Source organism: Neolamprologus brichardi, chromosome 2 (genome assembly GCF_056152115.1).
Source record: "Neolamprologus brichardi isolate AB-2024 chromosome 2, ASM5615211v1, whole genome shotgun sequence".
NCBI classification, from domain to species: domain Eukaryota; kingdom Metazoa; phylum Chordata; class Actinopteri; order Cichliformes; family Cichlidae; genus Neolamprologus; species Neolamprologus brichardi.
In genome coordinates, this window is record NC_142105.1 from 22,741,071 (window position 1) to 22,769,048 (window position 27,978).

A 27,978-nucleotide genomic window follows, 5' to 3' on the forward strand; every position below is an offset into this window, starting at 1 on the left:
TCACAGTCGGAATGGCAGAACAAAGCACAGACACATGCACGCACATGATGAAATAAAGAAAGGCCCTATGGTTCACTATCCACTGTTGACAGGCAGCGTTAATGTGGCGGGCCAGGGAAGGCAGATGTACAGCAGCTGAATGGGAGGGGAATGACTCAGCTTTGGTCACTTGTGAGGTTGTTCGTAATGAACTTTCTCATTCTGCTAATCTGCTCTGAGTCCTATCAGACGCTGCAAGCTGGAGACTGCCTCTTCCAGTCACTGTATATAAATGCACAGTCGGTCATATTATTTTCTTAAAAAGAAGCAGGGCTTGCTACATGTGCTTAAACAAATTATTAGTGTGTTTTCTTGCCGTGGTGAGCAGCTTGTCGAGTCAAGGCAGGTCATAACCTCTTCCACAGTCTTCTGGATCCAGCGTCTCTCTCTTTTGCTCCCTCGATCAGACTACAATGAGCAATCACAGCTCTTTGGAGAGTTGACACATTCAGTTGTTCATCGATCTGTGGTGTTGTAATTAATTTTCTCTCCACCACTGGCTTGACTTAGAATATCCCCAGACTCAATGCAGCTTGTTCTCCTGCAGTCAATTGCAAAACCAAGACGGAGCCATCGTTTCTTTTGTATCACCTCGACTGCTTCAGAGCAGCTACGCGACCGCTTTTGATGGCTTGATAAGAAATAAGGAAACTTGGGCGTGACGTGCTGCTGTTTACAGATTAATAAACTGTTGGGCATCCTTCCCTAAAATTGCACAATTACACTCCCAGGATATGCACCCTATTAAGACGGAATCACCAAGTCAATAAATAGTGATCCGAAGAAGGTGTCCAGTGTGAAATTAATATTATTTATTGTTTGCAAACAACGCAGGAAGTCCCGGGAGGAGGATGCAACGCAGGACCCAGTCTCCCTTTCAGCACCGACTTGTGGAGAGAGAGGGAGGGTGTATCAGCTTCCATCATGACCACAGCTTCACAGCCTGTTGTTTTGTTTATATCAAATTAAACTGCAATGCTACTCTAGAGAGACATAATTGACCACAGTCTCAGATTAAATGACTGTAAAGATCTTAATAAGCCATCAGTGGATTGCATATTACATTGCAAACCACTTATAAGGATGCAGTCCAATGAGAATTAAACTGGGGTTCATATTTGCATGCCACAGCACTTTAACCATTCATTACCATGCAAAAATGACTGTATGGTGATCAATAGTGTATCACTTTAATTAAATATTATTGATATGGGGTTAGGGAAATTAATTTGGAGCCAAATAAGACCTAGTAGTGTCAGAACAACATGTAATGCCTTCACATCATAACATCTCGAGTGTTTTTCTTTCTTCTTTTTTAAAATATTCACTATAATAAATAAATGACCAACTCCCCCGACCTTAATGAAATCACAGTGAATGCGGCTATACTTAGGGTTCACATTAAAGACGTTAAAGCGCAGGTTATCTACGAGTTCTCTAAAAGCCATCATCGCCGCTACATTAGAAACACGACTCCTTATTACTGTATCTACTGCAGCTCTCAATACACTAGTAAAAATGTTATGATCTGGATATGCTAGGCATAGCTGTGACTTTGTTTAATTAAATTATTTCACACAAGTGGAGATAAAATAGCCTCCGTGTGATCTCACCACATCTTGTGCAGTTGAGTGAGGAGCAAAACCAAATGAGAGCGAGAAATGGGGAGTTTAAAAAACAGAAGGGAAGAAAGTGAAGTGAAGGGAGAGCGGTGTGGGGGTGGGATGAAGGAGCCCACTGAAGGTCTCTCATTTCAGCAGCACAGACTGCTGATGAAGCTGAACTTCCAATATCCCACCACTTCAGCTCTGATGATTTCTCAATTTTACAGATATGGCCCGAGAATATGATTTGATGAAAATGTAAAATGGGATAACCACCAAATCATATGAAATGGGCCACATTTTATTCCATGACTATAAATCAAACGCAGACACTCCAAAAATTAAAGTTGATTTTGTGTTTTTGATTCAAAGTACACCTCTCCCGACTCGAAGGAATCGAGATATGTCCCTCAAATTAAGATTATCTGTCATGGAGATTCCCCGCACACTTTGTAAGTGGAAGGACTCGATTGTTAAGAGAAAGCCCGGCAATTTTGACCGTAGAGTTGTTCCAAAAGAGAATTTATTCATTGAATGTGTTTCCATCCCAAATAGATTCTGCCTAATCTAAAACACTGCACGAGCGTTTGGAAATATATGATGATTTCATTTTCTTTCAGTCTCAGGGTCATAAATAAATTTGCATTCTGTCAGCAAAATGGGCTAACTGACTTGTAATTCATCAAACCCACTGCTCAGAGCTTAAACAGTTCAACACATGGTAACCTATTTTTGTGGGTTTCTTTTTTTCACAGAGTTGCCTCGCAGCTGTGTGCTCTCGTAGGTGAAAAAGAGGGAAAAAAGGCACACTTACATTTTAAAAACCTCATGCAAAATCAAATAAAGAAGAGAAATTAACACCGACAGTGACACATTTCAGGGGGCAGACTTTCATTCTGAAAGATGCATCTGCACAAGGAGCTGATTGCAAATGTTAACAAAGGCTACAGTATCTAATCACGTCCGAATGAACGCGATTTGCCCAACGACGCCCAAAAACAGGATGTGCGTTCATTCTTTCCACTTAAAATAGTTTATACCGATACAAAATTCTTTACGCTTGACAAAGTATGAGATTACAGCTTTACTGGAACGACTTCAGCAGACAATGGGTGACAGTAAAAAGTGTCAGACGGAACGTTTTTTCCCACAAGTTTTTTTTTCCACCCATCTACATTTCATTATTCTCAAAAAAGCAAAGAAAAAAAAAAAAGATTTCCTGAAGTGTGCTTCCTGGACCGACACTCTTGTTGTCACAATGTCTAAGCGTGCATGGGAGAGGAGACTTTGAATGATGTTGAATGTTTTATGACTCCCTGCTTTTGTGTCAGTCCTTTGGAAAGCTGCTCTGAGACTCTGATAGGAGAACCTTGCCTAACACAGCTGAGTGTGACAGCGTAGTGTGGGAATAACACACACACCAGCCACACTTCCTTTCAATGTGACTGGTCTCAAGACTAAGAAAATGTAACCTGAAAACATATTAGGGTAAAAAATGGTGGATCTAATTTAATTATTATTTTTTTGTTAGTGTAAATGTCAAAGAGTGGTGCTGTTAATAGTAACGGTAACCGTGGCAGCAAGTACAAAAAACATTCACAATCTCATTTTAATAATACTGCTGTTTTAGAAGCTGTATTATTAAAAGCAAATGTACAATTCACTCCACAGCAAGCACTCACCGGACACTTTGTTAGGCACGCCTTGCAGTTGTTGGGTTGGCATCCGTTTTGCCTTCAGAGCTGCCTTAATTATTTGTGACACAGATTCAACTCAGAGATTTTGATCCATATTGACATGATGGCATCACACAGTTATTGCATATTTTCTGTGATGTTATCTTCCATTCTACAACATCCAAAAGGTGAGATCTGCAGACTGTAGAGGTCATTTCAGTACAGCTAACTCTAACTAACCCTCATGTTCAAGAAGCCAATTTGAGATGATTTTGTGACAAGCTGGGAGCAACCTTCAGAAGATGGTTGCAGTGTGGTCTTAAAATGATGGACACGGTCAGAAATAATATTCAGGTGGGTTGAGGTGTTTAATTAATGCTCAGTTGGCTCTAAGGGGCCAAGAAAATATCTCCCACACCATTACACCACCACAAGCTGCCTGAACTGCTGAGACAAGATAGGATGGGTCACTGTTTTCATGTTATTCATTTCCCCATTATTCTAATGTGTGATTTGGTGAGCCCATGTCAATGAGCATGATAAGAACGGCAACCGGTGTGGTCTTTTGCTGCTGTAGCCTATCTGCTTCAAGGTTTCACTTGTGCATTCAGAGATGCTCATCTGCATACCTTGGTTATAGCGAGTGCTTGAGTTTCCTATTAGCTCAACGCTGATATGTAATCATTCTCCTCTGACCTCTGGCGTCAACAAAGCATTTTTGCCTAGAGAACTGCTGCTCAGTGGATACTATTCTCTGTAAACTCTGGAGATGGATGTGCAGGAAAATCCCAGTAGATCAAAATGCACAACCCAGCAAGTCTTTCTTTCCCAGTCTGATGCTTGGTTTGAACTTCAGCAGTGGACATCATTAACAGTTACTGTCTGTTATTGTGCAGAGTCTCACCAATCATTTGGTAAATGAAAGCTCAGAAACAGCAAATAAATAAATAACCATTGTGATTTTCAGACATAGAAATGTACATCTCCAAATATTGAATTCTGAGAAACAGAAACAACAGCTTGAAAGGTTCAATCAGAGGACAACAGAGTTAATCAGCTTGCAGTGGAAGTTAAATATTTCTTTTGTCCACGTCTTTTACTGCTATCTTTCAAAGATCACGGTTTTACATAAATCGCTAAAAAGCACATAACCAGCTGCAGCATTAAAGTACAGATGAATGCACGAGTTCTAGTAGTCCAGTGATATAACATATATCAACACTATCATAAGCCTTTTACTTTTACATCTGAAACTTGAATTGCTTTCTCAGGGTGTTACAGTTATAAAACAATTTTCAGTGAATCACTTAATTAACATGTAAGATATATATACACACATCTGCTGTCATTAGTACATGTTCAACCTTCCCAAAAATATCCAGTGAGAATATCTTTTATTCAAGATATGATGATCCCACTCGTGCAAATAACACTTAAAAAGATGCAAAGACATGTGCAAGCTTATGTAAAACATCCAGTTTCAAATTAAAGAGCAATGACCTACAGTGGCTCAGTCTAATAATTTTACTCTGGTAAAAGTGTCATATAGCAAGAATAAATGAGACATGGATTTGTCAAATCACAACTCAATACTCTCTTTGACATTTGACATGCAAATAGATACAGGTACTGTGTTAATGGAATGGATGGATCTTTCTGTCACACAACCCAGTCGGCTCAATGACATTTTAATTAACTAATATCTTTTGAACGTGCAGGTATAAGCGGGCTCTCGGTTAGATTTATGCAGCAATTAGAGTATTTTCCAGCACAAAGGCATTTCTTGGAAACCTTGTTCAACATTCTTGAGATCACCTTAATACGATCCATTTCTGCCTCCGACTGCATTCATCCGAAGGGAGTTAGAAAATAAACAGGAGCCAGTGGACGACGCCTGTATACGTTTAAATCTTTATTTTGCCTCTCAGCGTCTGTTTGTGAGACGTCCGATCTATTTGTCTGAACACATTCTTGGAGAGATGTCAGAACGCTATTGACAGAGACCAATCGGGAGGCGAGCGCACATATTGTTCACTCCTCACACATCCTGCTCATTCAATTCTGGGAAATTGCTCTGCCTCAAAAAAGGCTGTCATTATTTTGTCACTCAGCATCCCAGGTGACATTTACAGCAAATAACCTCACTGGGTGAAGGAAACGCCACTGAGAAAATATGAAGTCATGTTTCCAGCTTGAAAACAAAGTGATTGTGCATCAAGTACTAAAAATATTGACTTTGGTAGGATAAATGTAGGATAATTGATACACTTAAATGGAAATTGAAAAAGCCACTGCAATATCATAAACTTCACTTAGGTTGACAAAATCATTCGGACTATACTTAAATTTTGACTGAGATGTTTTAAACTTTATAAAAGTGTTATATTTCTTTAAGTCAGCTTGACTAAAGATTAAAATCATTTAAAAAAAAATTTTTTTTTACACAATCGTCCCCATTTCCAAAGCTTTGCTCTGGCGTTTAATTAAACAGGATGTTTTAGTATGTTCCCAACACCATGTGATTATTTGAGTCCTGTGTGGCTTGTGTTAATGGAGCTATTAACTATGTATGGATGATGGGTTTCATAAAACAGCCACAGATACTTTTTTGAGTGCTGCGCTCATGCGTCCTGTACTGTACCTGCCAGAATGACAGATGGCTGTATTACTGATGAAGCCAATTCAAAAATGCAGCTTTCAATTTGATACAGGGCGGCGGTGAAGACAAGCAGAGAGCCAACCTGATGTTTTCTTATGCTGTGCACACACGCACACATATACACGTACAGAGACATGTACATGATCACAAATTCCTAGATAGTTTGGCCTTTTAAGGCATTTTTTTCCTGCTTGTAAATGCATACACTGAACAAAAATTCAGTTATTTTTAAATTAAGGAATTTTAATTTTTTAATCACACGATTAATTTTCAATGTCCTTAATCTTTTGAAAAAAAAAATGTCAGGAAAAACTGTCATTTTTCTGTTTTTTGATTCACAGTATATCCAAGAAGTCAATCATCATCAGTACAAGCCACAACTTGCACAGATCACATAGATTCAAAAGTTTAAAAATGCCTCACATCCACTTAATATTGACATTGGCAAATGTCTAACTGAGATAATGGGCTTCCCACAGCTACTATAAACTGAATACAGCACTCACAACTCTTAAAATGCATATATTATCGTGGAATATTAATGGAAATTGAAAACACTGACCCTGGCTGAAGAGCTTAATCACATGACCCAGGTGGACAGGCATCAGTATTACAGGCCTTATTCATTAAAGGAAACACTTAAGTCTCCTCTTGGGGCGAGTCTCTTCAAGTGTTAAAACCCGTGAGTCCTGTGCATGTCACTGTAATAGATGGCAGCTCAGCAGTTAAGCCTTTTCCAATAGCAGGAGTTAGATAATGGACAACATTTTTGCTCTTTTACATGCCTGCTTAGACAGGAAGAGTGGTTTAAATAAAAATTTAAATTTCTATTGCACTGATATACAGAAAGAGGTGTCATTTATTTTATATAATTCTAATTTATGAAAAAAATTAATATAGTTTAGAACTATTAAGCCAAAAAAGAGGATAACGTTTTGGAAATCAATGAAAGAATGCGTTAAAAGCAAACATTCACTGCATTACTTTAGTATACATTTGAGAGTAGAGTTTCAGAGTAAATATGGTACATACAAGACAATAAATTCATCTCTTCATTACAACACCATACCACACTGACAATGAAATGTAAACAAACCACACAGGTTTTGTAAAGCTGTGCCGAAAGGTTGTCTTAGAAGAGCTGGACCTTCCAGCAATCATGGAAAATAAGGCAGTAAAAATAGTTCAAAGAGCCATAACAGCGGTTCTCTGAAAATCCCTTTCATCATTTATCTGCTGAACCTCTCTATCAGCAGAAAGTGCTTTGCTGGTACTGTACCACCATCACAAACAGAGACAGATTTAGCTTTAAAAAAAAAGACGAAAAATAGAAAAAAAAAATCATATGCCTTTGTCAGTGGAGTTACATGCTCGATAGTCAGGAACGGTAACGACAATTCGGCAACGCTCGCCACTGATAGATGTTGATTAATTGCTGTCATGGTAACAATAGCATGTGAGCAGCTTTGCTCTGTGCCTTTAGCATTTTATGTTGTCAACACCTGAAGCAGTGGATTAGTAAAAGCCTAAAGTGTAGGCTGTCTGAGCGTGCCTGTGTGACATATCGTTAAATGTCTGCCAGCTCCTGAGCTTGTGGGGTATCATCTGCAGCCCACAAACAGGTTTGAAATTGATAAATGATGCAGCTTGAAAGGACTTGTTTAGAGTTCAGTCAGACAAGCTGTCCCAAATAGATTCAGAAGATCACATGTCAGCAGGATACAGAGATATTCTTACTGGACCAAGGTTGTGTGTGTCAGAGAAATTGTATCCAGCTTCCTGATGGAGTTCATTTTTCTCCCTCATGCCTCGGCTCCATACCCCTTTATAGGATGGAGAATTTATGAGCATGGATGAGACACCGGGACAAAAGTTACAGTAGTATTTCATATTACATGCGAGCCAGTGCAGGTTAGAAAACGACTTACTCCTTGTGCCTATTTTTGTGCGTATTTTGCGTTAATAGCAAAGAAATGAAGCCGGCTAATTAACGATCCCATTAAATTCAAAATATTGTGTAGACCATCCTTTCAAGTGCGCCATGCCTTTATACCCATGTCAGTGTCTTTGTCAGTGCTCACGTCCCCCTCCAGAAGAGTGAAAAGAAGGCTGCGTGTGTAATGCAACACTAGGTTTTATAGGTATAGCCACAGCTCTTTAAGACCCCAAGAGTTTAGGTATAAAAGTAAGAAAAAAAGAATAACACTCAGTCTGCGGCACATTTAAAACTGTTTTCCGAGGGAGGAATAATAGAGCCTGCTGCTGTTGGTAACTGTATGAAGTTTCAGTGATTGAATAGACTGATGGGAATGAATCTTAATAAGAAATGAAAGAAACAAACACAAATTGAGCTCTCATATATTCTAGTGAGTCTAATTAGTATCCTGTTATAGACAGGTGTTTGTGGGCCCCTTTGGCAACTTACAGTTAGCACGTAAACTGTGCCTGTGCTCTCTGCGATGATTTTGTTTCTGACAGCAGGCTTTGTTCAGGCTTTGTCTTGTTCCAGTTTTTCCAGAAAAAAAGGGCTTTGAGTTTTTTCTCTTATTTGGTTTGAGATTTGTATGGACAGCGTAGATTGTGTGCATGCTGTCAGTGGAGTGGTTACATGTATCACATTACAATACTGGGCTCTCATGCGCTCCCGGTGCTGTGGATTCTTTCACGCCTTCTGTGACTTTTTCCACTTCCCTGACCTGCTGGAACTACACCCTCGCTATGATCCAGGACCTTGTGATTTACAAATTAAACACTGGGTTAGAATATGAATAATAGGAATAAGAAAACAGATGAAAAGTTGCTGCTGTGCGCGGCACCATGGAGACACGGCGAAAACGAGGCTAGAGGAACATTGTTTATTCATATGAGTGAATGCTACACTTTATTACGGATTTTTAACATAATGAAAAATAGAGATGTATGAAAAGTGATGATAAATAAGGATTTTTAGAGTCATGTTTTCAAGGCAGCTCTCCATGTAGAAACGCTTAATCTCATGCATCCAAAATAACTAGTGTAAAAAGAAAATAAAATTAGAAATTAATCAAAATGTGTTCACAAATTAATCAAAAGTCTAAAAACACAGATTTGTTAAATATTTCTTTAGGCTAAAATTTTGCTGGAACATGTATATAGACAATTATATCAGTTATGTTACCTGTTTTTTCAGTGTAATATGCATCATACAAACTATACTGATGAGCTAACGTTGCAAACATAGTATGAAGGTCATAAGCTCTTGCACACCAAAGGGTTACACTGCCTATACTGGAAGCCCAGAGAGATCATCGCTTGGCACAGGGATAATCCAGAGTACCATACAAATAAACCCAGCATGTGACACACCGAGGCAGGAATATAATTTACATATAGCTACCCAATTGACAAAAACGTTTTTATTATATTAATATAATACCAGCTAATGCTGCTATGTGCATTTTTAGATCAATCAAATACATTTCCAGTTCCATTTAATTGTATTCTTTTTATCCATCAATGGAAATAATTCATTCTTAATTAATAATTGAGTCTCATTTGGCTTAGAATCTCCCTGGCTGTCTCTTTAAAAATGTATATTTTCATATTATATATGTATATGTATACATTTGTAATTGTTTTGGTGATACTAATATGTCATCATGGCTGGACACAAAATGAGCTATATCCATCATGTTCCATCTATAAATGCAAATCTAGAGTATTTTAGCAGGATATATGTAGTTCTGTTTCCATATTCACAGTTGTTAATGTGATTTACAGATTATGCAGTAAAGAATCAAACTACTTGAGCTAAAACTTAGCTTTTTAGTGCTAAATGGAAGGGATGACGTACTGCAGTGTTTTAATCACTTCTAGTGTTCACTTTGCCATTGCAATAGGGTAACCAAACCTGAATTTGATTAGAAGAAGAGATCAAATAGAAAGAAAATGTAGATTTTGTGATAAACAACAAAGTAAAATAGATTTTCAGCATCAGCGCATTTTACCCCGAAACAGTAAAATAAGAAATAAAGGTCCAATTCATCCCTATTAATGTTGACTGTGAGCAAAGCACCTGAGACCTGGGGCAGTAAAAGGAGCTAAATCAAAGGAGTCTACAGTCACAGACAGTTTTCAGTCTATTAAAGCCAATATACGCCACTTAGCGTCTAAGTTACAGCCCATCTGTGCGGTATTCCTGTTGCCTGCATTAACTTTGGATCTCATAAATCACAGTTCAGAGTTTAATGCAACTGACAAACTTTAGAGCTGATTCTGTCTTTATTGTGCAGGCTACACATCACTGTGATTTACTGGAGTGATTCTGAGTCACGCATGTCTGAAGATGTACCGCATTAATGTCAACACATTTTCACATTTACACATTTTATATTAATGTGTAGTTATGGTGTCACAAATATAAAACGAGTGGATGCTTGTGCTAGTCGGAGTGGTATGTTGCAAATACCGTAGCGAGGATTTTTTCAGAGAGAAAGCAAATTATCGCATACTTTAAGTTTGTTAGTCAGGCTGTAAGGATCGAGTTGTTTTAACACTTGAAGACGTTCGAGACACCCAGGCTTAGGGCTACATAGTCTGAAAACATGAAATTTTAATATATGTGCTTAAATGTGTAAAAGTCAGTGGCCACTGGCAGTAAATCATCTGTGTGGTATAAAAGAGGTAATGTCATTTTAAAGGCTGTGACCTGTCCTGTGTGAGGAGGAGAGCTGCAGTGATTGTACTTTTTCAGATTTTTATGGGGAAATGTGTTTTGGAGAAAAAAAAGACATCATTCTTTCTCGAGTGGTTAATGTCTTTGTCAATCAAAAACTAAAATATGCAGAGCACTGAGCTGCACAACATGAACTATATTAGTTTTTGAATTGCCTGTGGATTACTGACATATACTGTGCAGTCAGTGCTAGCTATGATATAGAGTAAGGCATAATTAAAACTTTATGGAGGAAACCAGTAAGACTGAATTCAAATTAGCAGCCAAATAACAGCAATTATCTTTGCAGCACTAAATCAGACTTTCTAATTAAACCCTTATTTTAAAATGGGTAAATAACATTACACTTTTAAATGTTAAACTCTCAGTAAACCCAACAATGTAGAGTATCATTCATATTCGCTCGTATTCAGATTTCTGTTGTTAGCCACTGGAAAGTCATCCATAGTGGTCATTTTGTTTAAGAGAGTGCAAGTGTACGGCTTGAGCAACAGAGCTGCTGCAGATTAGATTTTCTTCTATATTAACCAGCCACGTTGACGGATTGAACAGCGAAGAAAGGGCAGCAGCTTGAGTGTGAGGTGGGTGGCTGTAAACTTTGAATATGTCCAGTGTTTTAATCGTTCCTGTTATGCGTCCTAAATCTGAAACACTGAATGGAGATGTTGGAGTGTCAGACAAGGCGAAATGACAGGAGTATCCTTGTGGGTGAGCTGATTACATATTGATATCTGAAGTGTCATGACAAGTGAGTGACGTGCTGCACACACAGCATGATAGTTTTGGAAACAACATCAACAATGCATGTATAGCGGCAGCGACAACACAGTGAGCCCTCGGTGTCTGACACTTCATTTTGTATCCCAGGTTACACTATCTGGAGTTAATGACGCAGTACATAAAAGCGTGTGTGTTTGTGTGTTTATTATATAATGCAGTACAAATAATTGCTCTTCACATTAACCAAGAGCATGAAATTATAGTTTCGAAAAATTTAAGTTTGGAATATGGCAATATTATAAGATTAAGGGCTTTGGACAGCATCATCTATTATCCAAAGAGTGAGAGAGAGTTAAGTGAACAGAAAAAAAATAAGTGCTGTTTCAAGCCTGTCTGAGCCAAGCCCAAATTAACCACTAACAGTTTGACCTACTTCATACCCAGAGGGACCGATTTTTCTTTATTTTTTTTTTTCATATTTGCTGATGAGGCCAAAGAAGAAAGTTGCATTAAGTGCAGGGGAAAAAAAGCCAGCCTTTGAAAAACAAATAGGGAAAAAAATGAATAAAAAGAGCTGGGAACAAGATGCTTGGCAAATATAGATAGAAGAAAATGTTAAATGGCCTTCTGACCTTTCACTTAATTCTCTTTAACTGATTGGCCAGCATCTTCCAATATGAGTGATTAACTGATCCGAAATACAAACTAGCTTCCAAAAAAAGTTGGGACACCCTGTAAAATGCAACAAGAAAAACAGATTCAATTGCAAAGAGTTTAGAGATAGATGGAAAAAAGTGAGAAGTTGTGTAATTACTAAAAAAAAGAGAACAAAACAAAAAACCATCCCCCTAAAAAAAAAAAAAAAAGTGATGGAACATCTGAGAACTAATTAAGTTAATTTCCTACACGTTAGTAACACAATTAGGTTTAAAAAGAACAATTAAGCCCTTTATGATGACATACAGTCAGGCAGTTAAAATTCAGAATAAGAATCCAGTAAGGCTGCACCACTGCAGTGTTCTTAACAAATTAACAATATTAAGTTTTGATAATTTCATTACATTTGCTAATCTAAAATTATTATGCGTACATAATCGGGCTCCCCAGGTGCTCACTGACCTCGTGGTTCTTCTTAAAGCTGTGGGTTCAGTGCCGCAGGGAGGATCTATAGGAAAATGCAAGGTACTGTTATGGAAATTCTCATTTCTCTTCAGGGTATCAGCATGTGGAATTCTCCACCTACAGAACTCAAACTGGACCCTGATAGGACCATTTTACGTTAAACTGAAGCGGTTTTTAAAGTGCAATCAATCGTGTAATCAATCAGAGATGAATAATCTGCTGCCTCTTGTTTCATATTTGTTTATTTTATTAAATTATACTGCAGTCTGTGCTTTCCAATGTGCGTATAGATTGTGCATGTGATTGATTTTTCCCCGTTTGTGTTTTAAAACCTCAGCTAGGGATGGACACTGCAAACTAGCTTCAGCTATAAATGCTGCAGTGTGGGCAGCGTGGTGGTGTGATGGTTAGCACTGTCGCCTCGCAGCAAGAAATTTGAATCCACCGGCTGGCCGGAGAATTCCTGTGTGGAGTTTGCATGTTCTCCGCATGCCTGCGTGGGTTTTCTCCAGGCACTCTGGCTTCCTCCCACGTTCCAAAGATGTGTATGTTAGGTTAATTGGTGATTCTACATGAGTCCAAATTGGAAGGTGTGAATGTGAGAGTGGATCTGTCTCCATAAGTTAGCTGGGACAGACTCCAGCCCTACTGTGAAAAAAACATATATAAAATAAACAGTAAAAAAGAGAAGTGTGTGTTAAGAAAAACATTGCTCAATATAAAACTGCAAAAAACTTGAATTTTGTTATCTACATTATATAATATCATTAAAAGATGTAGTGACCAAGAGTTCAGAGCTGTACTGAATGGCCTAAACATGAGTCCTCAAACAACAGTCATTTAAAAACAGATTCAAGAACACTTGAACACACGCACAAAGCCCACTGCCAGTATAGACAGCTTTTTGGCTGCACCCATAAATTCCCTCAACCATGTAAAGAAATCCAAAATAAAATGCAAAAAAAATAAATAAATAATAAAAAATGGCAAAGTGGAAAACTGTCCTGTGGACAGAGCAATCAATCTGAAATTCTTCATGGAAAACACTGATAAATCTTTTATAAAGAAGAGAAGCTGTTTTATTACAATTTAATGGCCTGCATCAATGTTGTCATGGAGATTGGTTAGTGTGTATGGCATAGGTAACATCTGTGAAGGCACTGTTAATGCTGAATAATATATACAGGCTTTCCAGCAGAATATACAACAACTTTTTCCCAGCACAGGCTTTTTAAAATTTAAGCAAGACAATGCAAACTACATTCTGCATATATTCCAACAGCATTGCTCTGGAGCAAAAGACCCCACATGACAAATAGCCTGCCTGCAGTCCAGCCCTGTCACCTTCTGACCACATGGCAACCTAAGAAACAAAAACATGCCAGAGGAGGCCCTGAAAATCCTGAAATTCTAAACCAAGCAAACATCTCCTGGACCGCCTCTCTTCAGCTTCCAAGCGCTTACAGACTCTTGCTAAAAGAAGCAGTCGTGCAAGATGATGCAGATGTCCCAGCTTTTTTTAATGAAAGGGGTAACAGGCATTAAAAATAATTCTCAGTCTCAACATGTGACGTCTTGTCTTTCTCAATTCAGTAAGATTTGCGCATCGCTGCATTATCATTCCACTTTGGTTAGAGGTTATAATGGATCAGCATATAGTATAGTGAATTATGTAGAAGGATTGGTCTTCGCATTCATAATGCTTATAGTAGACACTGAGAGATGAGTCACTGCAAACATTACCTGAAACAAACTTTGTCAGTTAGCCTCTGTGAGGATAATCTATTTTTCATGGCATGACAGTCAACGGGGATTTAATTTTTATTACTGCTAGGCATCCAATTTTAGTGTCAGATCTATGAAAAACTAATATAAACACAAATGTGCACACATACCCCAGAAAGTAAACAGTGTTTAGGAAAAACAAACACCATCGCGAGCCCTGAGGAAATTGAGGCTCAGTACTAAATTGTTGGATGTGGCGGTGCTTTCCCTAACGGCAGCCCAATCTGCTGGAACCTATCCCTATGGAGGATTTCTTATGAGCCATGTGAGCTCACACAGGCACACACACACATACACACACACACACACACACACACGTTTACTGGATGTGTATTCATCAGAGCATGGTGCCATTAGGACAAACTCAGGTTAGCTTTTTTCATGCCATCTGGAAAAGGCAGGCATCCATCAGCTGGTTGTTATGCTCACCTCACTGAAAGTTCCCGGCGGTAAACCGCTTTTTGGAATGCAACGCAACGTCTCGCGATGAAGGATTTGTTTTACGTATCACCAGAGTGGAAACTTTACAATAAATAACATCATAATGCCCGGATGTCAAACCCGATGACAGAGCTGGTCAGATGCTTGATCCTTTCTGCTTATTGTGTGATATTTCACAAGAAAAACTAATTTTCCCCTTCGGGACGTGAGCTGTGACATCCTGCATTATCCCCCCCTTAAACCAGCTAGGAATAGCAAAGCTGCACAGTGTGCATAATAGGATAGTTCCGTTTTAGCATCTGTCATACATCACGCAGCAGCTTAATTTAAACATTACTTGACTGAGCGATAGAGTTTGAGTGTGACTGATAGCCTGTGTCACCTAACTAAGGTTTGCAACTGCTCAGAGCTCCAGTTCACTTAAACACACCCGAGATTTACATGCATGTTCATCATAAACAACTACAGCTCATTTAGCTTTGCTGATGTGTAGGATGCAAACAGTGGCACATCTGCAGACCTCTTCTGATGAAGGCAAGCCAGAGACGTGTCCATCTTAAAGTGGTTTGCAACACAAGATTAACATCTCTCGTTTTAATCTTGACATTTTACAGCCATTAAAAAAATGACTCATGCGAGAACTTCAGCAAACTGTGAGCAATAATCATTCGTGAATCAGCCTGTGAATCAGCATTCGCTGCTACGATTTGAGGTTATACTAAATGTTGTCGAAAAATTGCTTTTGTTAAACACGCCCCAGGCTGCTTTACTTCTACCATTTCTCACCTAGAATGGCGTCGTTGAACAAAAACAGTGGACAACAGTCGGTGAGTTACTAGATTACAAAGTGGTTACTGAAAAGCACCGCCTCTGTATCCAAGCACGACACGGGAGAACATCTCCAATGACACTGTGCAGCCACAGTTTTGGATTTTCATGGTTATTAAATAATGTGGCAATAAATCTGACTCAAACCTGTTAATTATGGCACAAATTAGATAAAGTTCAGGCAATTTCAGAGATTTGCTGAATTACCTGCGGGTAAGTGCACATTTTGTGTTCTAGAACATTCTGATTGCATCTTTTTATATTCCAAACACACCTGGTAGCAAGCAAAAAGAAGCAAAAACATCCCCCTACATAAAATAAAATAAAATAAAATACAATAAAATGAAATAAAATGAAACTCAGTGTTAATTTTAAATTTTTTAGAGCAGCAGCAGCCATCGAGAGAGATCATAGATCTATATGTCCATCAGCCAACTTTCCTTACTTTGACTAAATCTTCTCTTAATTAGTTTGCAAATAAATTCAAATTGCTGTGTTTTTATTGAAGTCACAGCAAGCAACTAAAAATTAGAGTTCATGTCCCTGTGTAAACAGAACAAATTAAAAGAACATAATGAGTTCTTTCTTTGGAATAAAAAAAGTTCTAACTAGAAAAGAAAAAGATTATAATGTGATATAAAATAAAAGCATTTATGACATGTTTACTTCATTTCATAAGATTAGTTCTTTTATTAACCTCGTGGAGCTGCCTACAGTTTGTGATAAACAGTTCAGCTTAGTGTGTATTAAACAGTGTTTATATTAAATTTATGGGGGTGAGGGTGGGGGTCTTACTGGGACACTCGCTGAAACTGAGCAATCATGACTTCCTCCTGTGTTTTTCCTGCTGTGACAAGTCAAAATAGATGCATTGAAAAATGTCCATTGATTAGCAGTACATGATGATGAATTAAGATATTTTCCATGGATCTTTCCTTGGGCCTTAAATTCATATTGGTTTTTTTTTTCTTTATTTGCAGAACCACATTTTGGTGATCAATTTCAGGAAGCCACTTTATTAGCTACACCTTTCTAGTACCGAGCTGGACCCAGAACAGCTCAGCACTTTGCAAAGTGCTGGAAAAACTCCTCAGAGATTTCTGGTCTATATTGACATGACAGCATCACACAGTTGCAGATTTGCTGGCTGCACATCTGACAGCTGCACATGTGAATCTCCTGTTTCACTGCATCCAAAAGAACCTTGAAATCTTCCGTGAACTCATTGTCGCGTTCATGAAACTAGTTTGAGGTAATAAACGATGCTCTGTTGGTACTAAGGGGCTCAAAGTTTGCTAAGAAAATATCTCTTACACTGTTATACCTTGAACAGTAAACCACTGACACAAGGCAGGATGCATCAGCTAAATCTGACTCTAAGGTCCAAATGTTGCACCAAGACCAAGATCGGTTCAGGCAACATTATTCCAGTCTTCTTTTGTCTAATTTTGGTGAGCTCGTGTGAATTTTGGTCACATTTAGCTGTTCTTAGCTGACAGCAGTGGAATCCAGTGTGGTCTTAAGCTGCTGTAGCCCATCAGCTTCAGGGCTTCACACGTATTACATTAAGAGATGCTCTACTTCATACCTTGGTTGTCACAAGTAGCAATCAGAGTTACTGTTATCTTCCTATTAAGTACTCGAGTCATTCTCCTCTGATCTGTACTGAGTTGCATTTGAATTAAACAAGTGTACCTAATAAAGTGGCCACATGTCTTAGCCTAATCTCTGACACTGTACTAGCTGTTCTAGCCTCAGCTCTTGGTTAATACTTGAAAATCGCAGGACTCTGAGAGCAGGCGGCTTGTTGCGACATGTTTATTTGGACAACAAATATTCATCCAAGCCCTTCATTTTGAGGATTCATACATAACTGTGCTTCAATAAGCCCGAGCAAAGATATGATCCTCGGAAACTCAGTAATAACAGGTCTCTCATCCATTTCTGGTCCATGGAAATTCATATCTTTTCCATGGTCTGTCAAACATTAAGTGTAAATTCCGACTGCAGATTTCTGACTGTCGAATGTTTCTACTTTTATAATACACCGCAGCTGCACTACAAATATAATAAAGTGCACGGCCAATTTTCATTTCCAGTCCATCCCTGATGTCATCTGTCTCATCTATTCCGGTTGTTGTTATGCTTGGCTTTCCCCCTTCCCTTCTCTTTTGAAGCACTGAAATTGAATTGGGCTCAACGTGTCATAATTGCCAAACTGCTGAGCTTTACATACCTTCAGTTTAGTGGCAGACGTACTGTCCAATACACATGTAAAGGAGCCAGCACACACAGCAGCAGAACACAAACTGAAAACTGCAAATGTATCCTCTCGAGTAGATTACTCCATAGCAACACTCTAAAAAAATGTTTTGATACTTTTTATTGTGTTTCTTTGGGTTATAGCTATAAATACATTTAAAATCAGCCGTAAACAAAAATCAGCCATAAAGTAACTGAAGCAGCTTATCGTACAGCATATATGGAGTGTGTAAAGCGGTTCATATTTACATTTTTAATCTCCTTTCATCAGGGGATTCCCTCTTACTCATGCTGACACACATAGCAAAAATAGCAGCATTAAAATCAAGTAGGAAATAAATAATCTGTCAGAAAGCCAAATTCACACAGTCCTCGGGCAAAATAACTAATAAGGAGATGGCATAGGAAAATTGCATGCATTGTTTATGCTTTTTTTTTTTGCACCCAGAGACATTTTTATCACAACAAACGAAAACACATACGAACATAAACAGCTGCTGAAATTTTACAGGGAAGCTGACGTGTATGTGCTTTATTATCGTGACATGACAGATTTGAACTTGGCTGTCATTAAAAAAAAAAAAAAAAAATCAAGCATATATAAGCAAAAAGTATTACTGAATTAACTGTCAAGCAGATTTTAAAGTAAAACACAAAGGCTGGAGATGTATCAGTGATCCAGATGTGTGAGAATTCAAGGGCTAGAGCATACAGCATGCGATCCATCAGCTTACTGGGACATGGTTAAGACATTTTTCACACCAAGTTATATTGCTGTACACAAACTCATGGGATTTTGTTGTTAATCTGACTTCAATGTGTGTGTTGCAGCAGTTTGGAGCTTCTGGTTTTTATTGGTGGGTCCGGTCATTTCTGGATGAGTTTAGCAGCACAGCTAAGAAAACTCTCTGTAATGCATCTTATACTAATCAGGTCTGCTCTGCTTTATATTTTCACTGAATGAGAATAAAGTCAAGTGACTTTGCCAACAAACAAGATGATTTTTTTGCTCTGTTGGTTTTGTTACGAGTTATATACAGGGTTGACCCACAAACTTGACCCAATGTGAAAAGCAAGTAATGATTCTGGCTTGATTTAATGTTATTGTGTTGTTTAAGTATCATCGTTACACAAGCGCCACGCTCAGATTCAGATTAAGTACCTGCAGTAAATGGGTCCTTGTTGGCTTGCCTTGTGACTGGGAGTCACTGGAAGTGCAGCAGAACACTGCAAAGCACATCAATGCATCTAAGAACACAGTTTAATATCTCTACACTCTAATTGGAATTTATGGCACACTTACAAAATTTAAAATTTTAAACATTTGGAAACACAGCCAACTCCCTCTACACACATATGTGATCACTGCAGATCATATATAGGTCTGTGTATGTTAGAGACAAGAAAAATACTTAGTGTAGCTCAGTCTATATCAAATTTGAAGGTCATTTAGTAAGGGTCAATCCCTTTTTATATCATATACAAAGAGGTGATCCTAAAATTTAATTGAAGGACATAATGGGAAATAGCAGTGTAGAAGGTGCTACAGCTCCTCCTGGTGAATCACAAAGGACCTGCATATCCGTCAACTGAAAAGTTAATAATTAAAAACAACTTTTTAGTTTTATCAGTTTCTTTTCAAATTATATACATTTTTAAAATCTACATAAATGTAGCTTAAGTGAAGCTAATGTGGAAGTGCCTTACTTGCATTCTTTTTAATGGCCACCAGGGGGTAAGATGTGTGGTTGCAAAAACCTTTGGTCCAATAGAAGTTTATGGGCAAAAAGCCTTCAGTTATGACCTCGGTAAATGTTTACTTAACAAGTTTATGGACTCTTTCACTCATTTCGGCCATACTGAATAAAAGGTAAGGTTTATTTTGCAAACTGTGGTCATCCCTGGCAACAGACCTCAGAAAGGGGAAGTTATTGCAAGCTGCACAGGAAGTAAGACACAAAGAAAAGAGGAACTGAGTAAAAGGAGTTGTTTGTATCTGTGTGTGACGTGTGAGGTACCAAAATAACACCTATATGAGACACATGTTTAGCTTCTAATGTAGAGATTCTTCAACTGGCTTTGGGCTGTGCAGGGCTCTCTCCCTTCCGGAAGATGATTGAATAAAGAATTATAAACGTTTTGACCACTCCTGAGTCGGGTTTTCTCTGTTCTATCATGGGGATAAAAGAACTGGGTTTAATACAGGAAGGAGAATTATTCAAGGTATGCTTAGCAGATAACAACTTGTGATTGGCAAATTGTCAGCCAAGGAGTGCAAGGTTTCATGGTCAGATCTTCCCCTCAATCATTACAATCATTACAACTTGCAAAACAGATGATCGCCAGTGTTAATTTTGCTCACCAACAATTTTCAGCACTGACCTTTTTGTTTCTGATGAAAATAAGACCATAACAAAATTAAAACTAATGCACAATAAGAAAAACTATGATGAGATAAACTGGTGAACAGGTAAAAAAAAAAAAAGAGAGATGAGATCCAACAAGAACTAATTAATATGTGTAGAAAGGTGATGATGTAATGTAATGTGTAATATACAGTATGAAATTCTAACTCTAATATGCAGATTATTACTATTATTATTGGAAAAAACAAATATAAATAACAATTTTATCATGTACTACTAGAGATATCTTAGTCTGGGACAATGTGACAGAACAACCAATGAGGAAAGCCAACAATATCATCTGAAGATGCTAATATGGCAAAAGTTCTTCCCTGATTAAAAACACAAGAATACACACATATCCAAACCAAAAAAAATGTAGAGAGGCACTGAACTTTTATTGCACCATGAAATCTGCAACATTTAGAGAACAATAAGACAGTAAAGAGACAATAATGCACATTTGCACCTATCTTAAATAACATAGTCATACATCATCCATAAGCCTTACACTTGACTTACAATTGACAAAGAAGCCATAGAATGAATAGCTTGCGAATTATACCATGATGAAACTGCATATATATATATATATAGGCACTTCTAATTTGTCTGACTTCCAAAAACAGGTGTGCTCAAAATGTTTGAGTTTTCACTGTGTAATAAATAGACTATGTTGAGTCTGTTCTTTTCACTGTGCTCTGATAAAATAAAGTAGATCTGCAGTTTTTGAGTGAAGAGAAAAAAAAAGAAAGAAAAAGGAAACAATGATCACTGCAACAGCATCTCTGTCAAAGCTTTCAGATGTTTTTGAAGTTGACGAGATGGCTAAACATGGCTATTAGACCCATGCTCACAGTGAGGATTTAAGCGCTTGGGAGCCCAGAGCAACCAACACACATGAATTCATGTACTCTGGATGTGGTATTATTCCTTTGCCTCTTTGCAGCCAGCCACCTGTTCCTTTGTTTACTTGCCAAACTCTTCATACATTGAAAAATCTTTGGAGACAAGAGGGTTTGTATTACACCAGACATGATACTCTAGCTGGTGCCTGATGAAAATCAATCCGCAGCCAGAATATTGCACCAAAGAGTCGAGGAAAGCAAACAAATACTAATTTCCATAATTAATCAAGTGCACATAAAAATTGCTTCACTTTTTTTTCCATGTAGACAAAGATAAGCTAGTGGTTGTTGCAGAATTTCAACTCTGGTTTGTACAACAACAACAACAACGACTGTTATTGTGGTTTAATGAAATTGAGTGTTTATCTTCTTCTAGCCTATATTTACATTCATTTATTATAAATGTTTAGTTGGAATTCTAATTAATTGTTATTAGTGTAGTTTTTTATAGATTACGCTCCTTTCGGTTCTCGTCAGGCTTGTTCTGTTGTATTTGGTTTCATTTCAAACTTGTCACAGTTATTACTCCCTCATCATCTCTTTTTCCTGGCGTTTCATTCAGTTTTCACCTGTTGTGCCCGTGTGGCTTTTGGCACTGAATAGTTGGACTGTCATTTTCTGGCAGGCATGCATCAACACATCTCCATCTTTAGCTTTCCGACAATTGAGTCTCATGAATGGTGTGCTGGAGAGTACCTCGCAAGAAAACAGCAGCAACACAAGTCTGAGAAGGCCCAAATCTTGTCAGCTTTGAGTGGGTCTTCCTGTTTTTCCTGTAGCCTGCTTGGCTCAAACATCATAAAGCATTCAGCTTTTAGAGGAATACAATTGTATAACATGTCAACAGACTAGACTAGACTCTAGTTGTCTTGACATCGCTTCCTTTTATATGATCTTGACCGTGCAGAACATGGAGACAGCAAGAAAAGGTATTGCAGTACAATAACAAGTGAGCCAACACAAATAAAAACAATGATTCTTCTGAAAGTAGGGAAAAAAATATGGAACTCAGGTGGCTAAAGTGCAGGAGAAACATCAAACTCAAGGCAAGTCAAACTGGTAGGACTGGACATGGGCAGGACTTGGACAAGGGTAGGAGACAAACAACCAGTCTATATAAGAATCAGTCCATTTTACCATTTTATCATTTACCCCTCTGGTGGCTGAATGTGTAGAGAAAGTGAAAATCCTTCATGACTCATGCCGTAGGTAAAGGGAAGAGGAGACCCTTCAGAGGTTGTCAGGACAATGTTGACACCGACAAAGCTCAGAGCAACACTGGAGAGAAAACCCAAAGATCCAAAATAGGAGCTTCTTGTGGATGAAATCAGTGCACCATACTGTAAGACCAACCTGAGCACAGCCTGGAATTTCTTCAAGAAAGTGCATGACTCAGCGTGCCATACAAGGATGCTTGTGTGGGGCACTGAGTCACTGATACTATACTAGGAATTATACAGCTCAGTGTGGCTGTGGAAAGCAACACAGGACGCCAGCTTCAAGGTCATTGCTCGAGTCACCGTCAAATGTAGCATTTACCAAGGTGTTTTATGTAGGCTTGACCCCCTCAGCTAACTTAATACAAAGAACAGATACAGATAGAAATAGTGCACCCTGAAACTCTATGAGCAATGAAAAGAGGGTCACCAGTTTGAGTGTCAAAGCCATGATTCAAGATAAAATTGTGACAATCTATGAATTTACCAGCAACATGCAACCTCACAGGGTGAACTGCTTTAAGTGTAGTTCAGATAGGTGAATACAGATGATGATGATCAGGAAGAAGAGGAAATATCATACAAGACCAAGTCCAAAATGGTAAGCTACTTCCAATAATGGAAGTAGGTGGCATGAAGTTCCAGTACCAGGGGTGTAATTTCCAGGGGGGTTAGGGGGGTTATGACCCCCCCCAAATAATCAGGCCCAACCAATATAAACCCATCGATAAAATTATGAATTATCTTGCATAAATAGGCTGTTGATTTTATTTACTCATTTCAGGTATTACCAGCGAAAGTTGAATGTTTAATCATCTGGGAATTCCCCCAGATTTATTTATTTTTTAGACAGAGATCTTGACCCCTCAAATGTTCAGCACAAAGTTACGCCGATGAGCAGTACACCACATGTAGCATGTTGCAAGATGCAATTTCTGACAGCATAAACTTAGAGAAACAGCCGAGCAGTTGGGATAGTCTACAGCAGGGGTCGGCAACCCTGGGCAAAGTGGTAGCACGACCATAGCTGGACGGGCATTCGGTCGGTTGCCCGATGATTTTTTTGTTTGTTTGTTTGTAACGGTATAAACAATGAAAGTGGTGGATTGGCCAGATGCTGGTCGGTGTGTAAAAAACTAACTCCGTTGTTTGGTGGTGGCTATGACGGAGCCTCCACAGATTCAGTAACATTAATAAGTGGTGGATGCCAGCAGGTGGATGAGAGAAAGGGGAGGCAAGAGGAGAGACCCGAGGCAGCTGCCGGTCCGAGTATCAGGTGAACTGAACTTCAAGTAAGTGGTTATGACCTGCAGTCTATCTGGGTCAGATATAAACCAAGTTTAGGTGGAGTTTATTTTCGTTGTGCTGACTTTTTACAGTCAGTTATAATAACTCGTACTGCGTGCTAGCTAGCATGACGAAGTGTCTATACAGCTGGGTGGGTGCTATGATGCTACTGATAGTTAGTAGAGTTGCCAACCGTCCCGTAAAAAGATGGAATCGTCCCGCATTCAGAGAAAATATTACGCGTTTGGTGTTGAGCTGAGAAGGGACGCAGTTTGTCCCGTACTTCAGCTAGAATGGAAAAAGACACAAAGTTGGATTTATTCTGTTACACTGCACAGCTGCCTCTTCTCTCATTCTCTCCCCTCTCTTTCCTGTTGCTACTTCAATCATGAAACTGATCAATCATAAGCTGATCGGCTTTTCTCTCTTGTTTGTTTATCGCCCACTTTGCGCCAGAAAGAGGAAACCGCCGGATGTCGCGGTAAACAACAGCAGCACGTTTAAGCTTGATCAGCTGTTGTTAGAATTTATTTAATATTTCTTTCTAGTAGCTGATGTTTGCTGGAGCCACAGCTGTAAAACCTGCGGGTCATGATATCAGTTTGGATATCTGGTGAGAGGGAAACATGAAGATGAAACCAGGAGATGTCCTGACTGAATCATCAGAGCTGAACAGGTGATGGAGAAACAGGTTTACCTTTTAGGTGACATGAATGAGTTGAAGGGTTGGGTTGAATATTAACAAACATGCCATATTGGCCCAGTTTATTTCTCTTGTTGTGAGGAGACCATAAATAGCATTTGTATTTTCTGTTGTACAGTTCATTTGCTGTTGTGGAGTTCTTGTTATGGATAAAAAGTGCCTTTTTTTTGTTTAATAACAGCTGATAACTATTCGCTGATAGCTGCCAACATCTGCGAACAAATATAATTCTATAAAGTGGTTCTATATATTGTGTAACTGTTCATATAGGGCGCTATTAAATTTATTGCTAATGCAATCATATGGCACACTGACTTCTGAGGAAATTTTAAATGGCACTCGTAATCAGAAAGGTTGCCGACCCCTGGTCTACAGGTTTGTCTGTGCCACCAAATTCCAGTCGGAGAAACCTTAGAAAGCTGTTGGGTTAAGGTCCTGTGGGACTTCAAGTTCCAGACAGATAAGCAGCAGCTTATACCAGCCAACCAGCAAGTGCTTACATTAGTCTCTTCTATATATTGAAGACTTTGTTGAAGACTGTGTTAGTACTGATGTCACTGTGCGGCGATGTTATCATCTTGTACAGAATTTCCTGCCTGATATGATTGTTTTCAAGAAGAAAAGCAGCAACAGTCTATGTGAGGAGAAAACGTGCCATAGAAAAAACAGTATGTAACATTACTAAAATAAACCCTATATGCCTATTTATGGTGGATTTAATTAGTGTAAGATCTGTGGCACCTTGGATGTTCTTGACAGATAGGGCACTTTTACAGCCCTGTGGGAAAAGACCTACACTTTTTCTTTAGGCAACGGCAGTTTGATCTTCTCCTGAGTGTCACTAACATATCACAATAGCCTCGCACAATCCCTAACTTCAAAAATTCAAGTCTTTCGCGCTGTCTAATTTGATCATCGGGGATTATTCATGTTTGTAGTCAGATTTGCTTGAATTCTCTTTAAACTGTGGCGTAGGTGTACGGATGTGACTCTTGAGTAATAGGGGTGTAGAACAAGTTTAAATCATGAACATAAACAAACTAAAAGCAGTGCTGAGTTGCAAAAGCCTGACAAATGCTCACTGTGGATGGCACCATTTGCATGAATTCAGTGCAGAGAAGACGTGCTGATAGAATTTCAGAAAGTCCCGGGAAAATTGTTCTGTACATCCTTGACTTATATTTGGACCCAGGCAATCAATAGGAACAGAATTATGAGGCACTGAAGCGAGTGATTTTAATCTGGGACTAAATATCCAGTAGTGGATTAGTTTCAGACAATTTCATACCTCCAGAGCTCTTCATGAAATATGGATAAGGCAGAAGAGAGAGAGAGGGGGGGATTATGAAAAATAAAGGCATTTTCCCAAACATCCTCCTTCGATGGAAGCCAGATGAAAAGTTTTGCAGATGGGCAGCTGGAGGATTCAAGCCACTTTGCATAGCAGATGCCCAAACTCCCACAGCCTTGGTCTGGGCACCAGTTTAATTAGAAAGACCCCCTAGTAAGATACCTTTCAGCACTGACAGCGGTGTTCCTAAACATGCCCACATTTTTTCTCACAGTGAGAAGTCTTATGGTCAATATTACTGATGAGCATGGGTTGCACACACAAAGAAAAAGATTGATGCAAAAATGGGTCATTTACATAGATTGTTGTAGGCAAGTTTGATCCCTTTACATATTCTAATTATTCCTGTGCATACTATGTGACTATATATTCTGCAAGTCAAGTGAAGTTTGTCCTCCAAAGGTAATTTTAACTAGAATGCAAATGTAAATCCATCTCTATATTGGACTATAATCCAGTGTAAGTACTGAGTGTCTATGGGTCACAGCCTCAAATGGAGAGGAGAAAAATGGCTAGTTTCATAACGACAGCTGAACTGAGGGTCTTCATTAAGGCCCAGTATAAGGTAAATAAACTAGTCTGTTAGAATTAAACAGACCATACAAAAACTAAACCAGCTGGCAAAAGTACAGACATTCTGCACTTAAGTAGAAGTACAAACACTACTGTTAAAACATACTCCAGTAAAGTTTAAGCACTGATTCAACTTATTTACTCAAGTAAAAGTAAAAAAGTACAGACTCTGAAATCTACTCAAAGTAAGAAAATGAAAAGTAGCTCTTTGGAGGAGGTTTCTATTTTTGTGCAACACTAACTGACCTTTGTTCTATATTAAGATAATGATTAAATAATATCAGTAGATGGGAATACAAGCTTTCGTCTAACTTTTTAAAATTCTAATTGTGTTCAGCTTGAATCTGAAGAAAAAGAAGGAAAATCAAACTGGGTTAAAGCGGGATTCAGAAGGTGGGGGAACCCTAAAATTGGTTGTAATGGCTCAGTGTGGAGAAAAGAATCATAACTCAGTTCAATAATTTCTATCGAGAGCTCCAGTAGATTTTCTTAGTGTACAGGCTGTGATCGGCTGACCTGCTGCATTTTGTGGATGCACACAACTGAATTCAACCAGATGTCAGCAGATGTTTCATGAGTACCCTGGCTGATTTCCATCCTCTACACTGACAGTGCACTGTTTATGCTGTCTGTTTTCTAGATGGTATAAAGTTGGTATGAAGGTGGAATTCAGTCAATGGATCTAAGCATCATCAGCTAAACGTGACATAACCTAACTGTGGCCATGAAACCACCCATGCACCAATCACACACACTGTTCTTTACTTTAAATCCATCACAGTACAGCAAACTAACCTGTTTCATTCAAATTTTAAATAACACCATTACCCCTCCTCAGTTTACAGCATGCTTTACAAAATTAAAAAAAAAAATGTGTACAGATTGAATATCTAATTTAAAAACAACTTATATGCAAGCTTTAAATCTGCACTCTACTAAATCCTACTGAGAAGTCCTTACCTTTAAATCTAACCCAGGGGTCTCAAACTCCAGTCCTCCAGGGTCGGTGACCTGAAACTTTTCCACGTGTCCCTGTTGCAACACACCTGAATACAATTAGTAGGTCATTAGCAAGAGTATAGAACTTGACTGCATGCTGAGGTGGCAGCTCCTAACCCTACTCAAGTAAATTTAAGTAAATGATTGGGAAAATGTACTTCTAAAAGTACTTTTACTTCACCATGTTAATTCACTCATGAGCTGCTATAACATGAATGCCACCTCAGCATGCAGTCAAGTTCTATACTCTTGCTAATGACCTACTAATTGTATTCAGGTGTGTTGCAACAGGGACACATGGAAAAGTTTTAGATCACCGTCCCTCGAGGACTGGAGTTTGAGACCCCTGATCTATACCCTCTTCCTCTCCTGTCCTGTCTTTCTTATATTTCTCCATCTGTGGGTGAAGCTAGCTCTCTTTCCTTTTCTCCCTGTGAAATTCAGCAGCTGGACCTTTTGCTAGCAAGACACTGTAAGACAAACTGCACATAAACAGTTTGTGTGTTTGCTGATGTTTGTTGATCTCAATGAAATGCTGCATTTGAAATTACCAGACACTTAAAAAAAAGTCACTCCCTTTATGCTCACTCCTAAAGTAACTTATGGACACTGGTGTTGTGGCAAAAAACCACCATCCCACTTTTAACCCCTGACTTCGGCGCAAATCATCTCTTTTTATGTGACA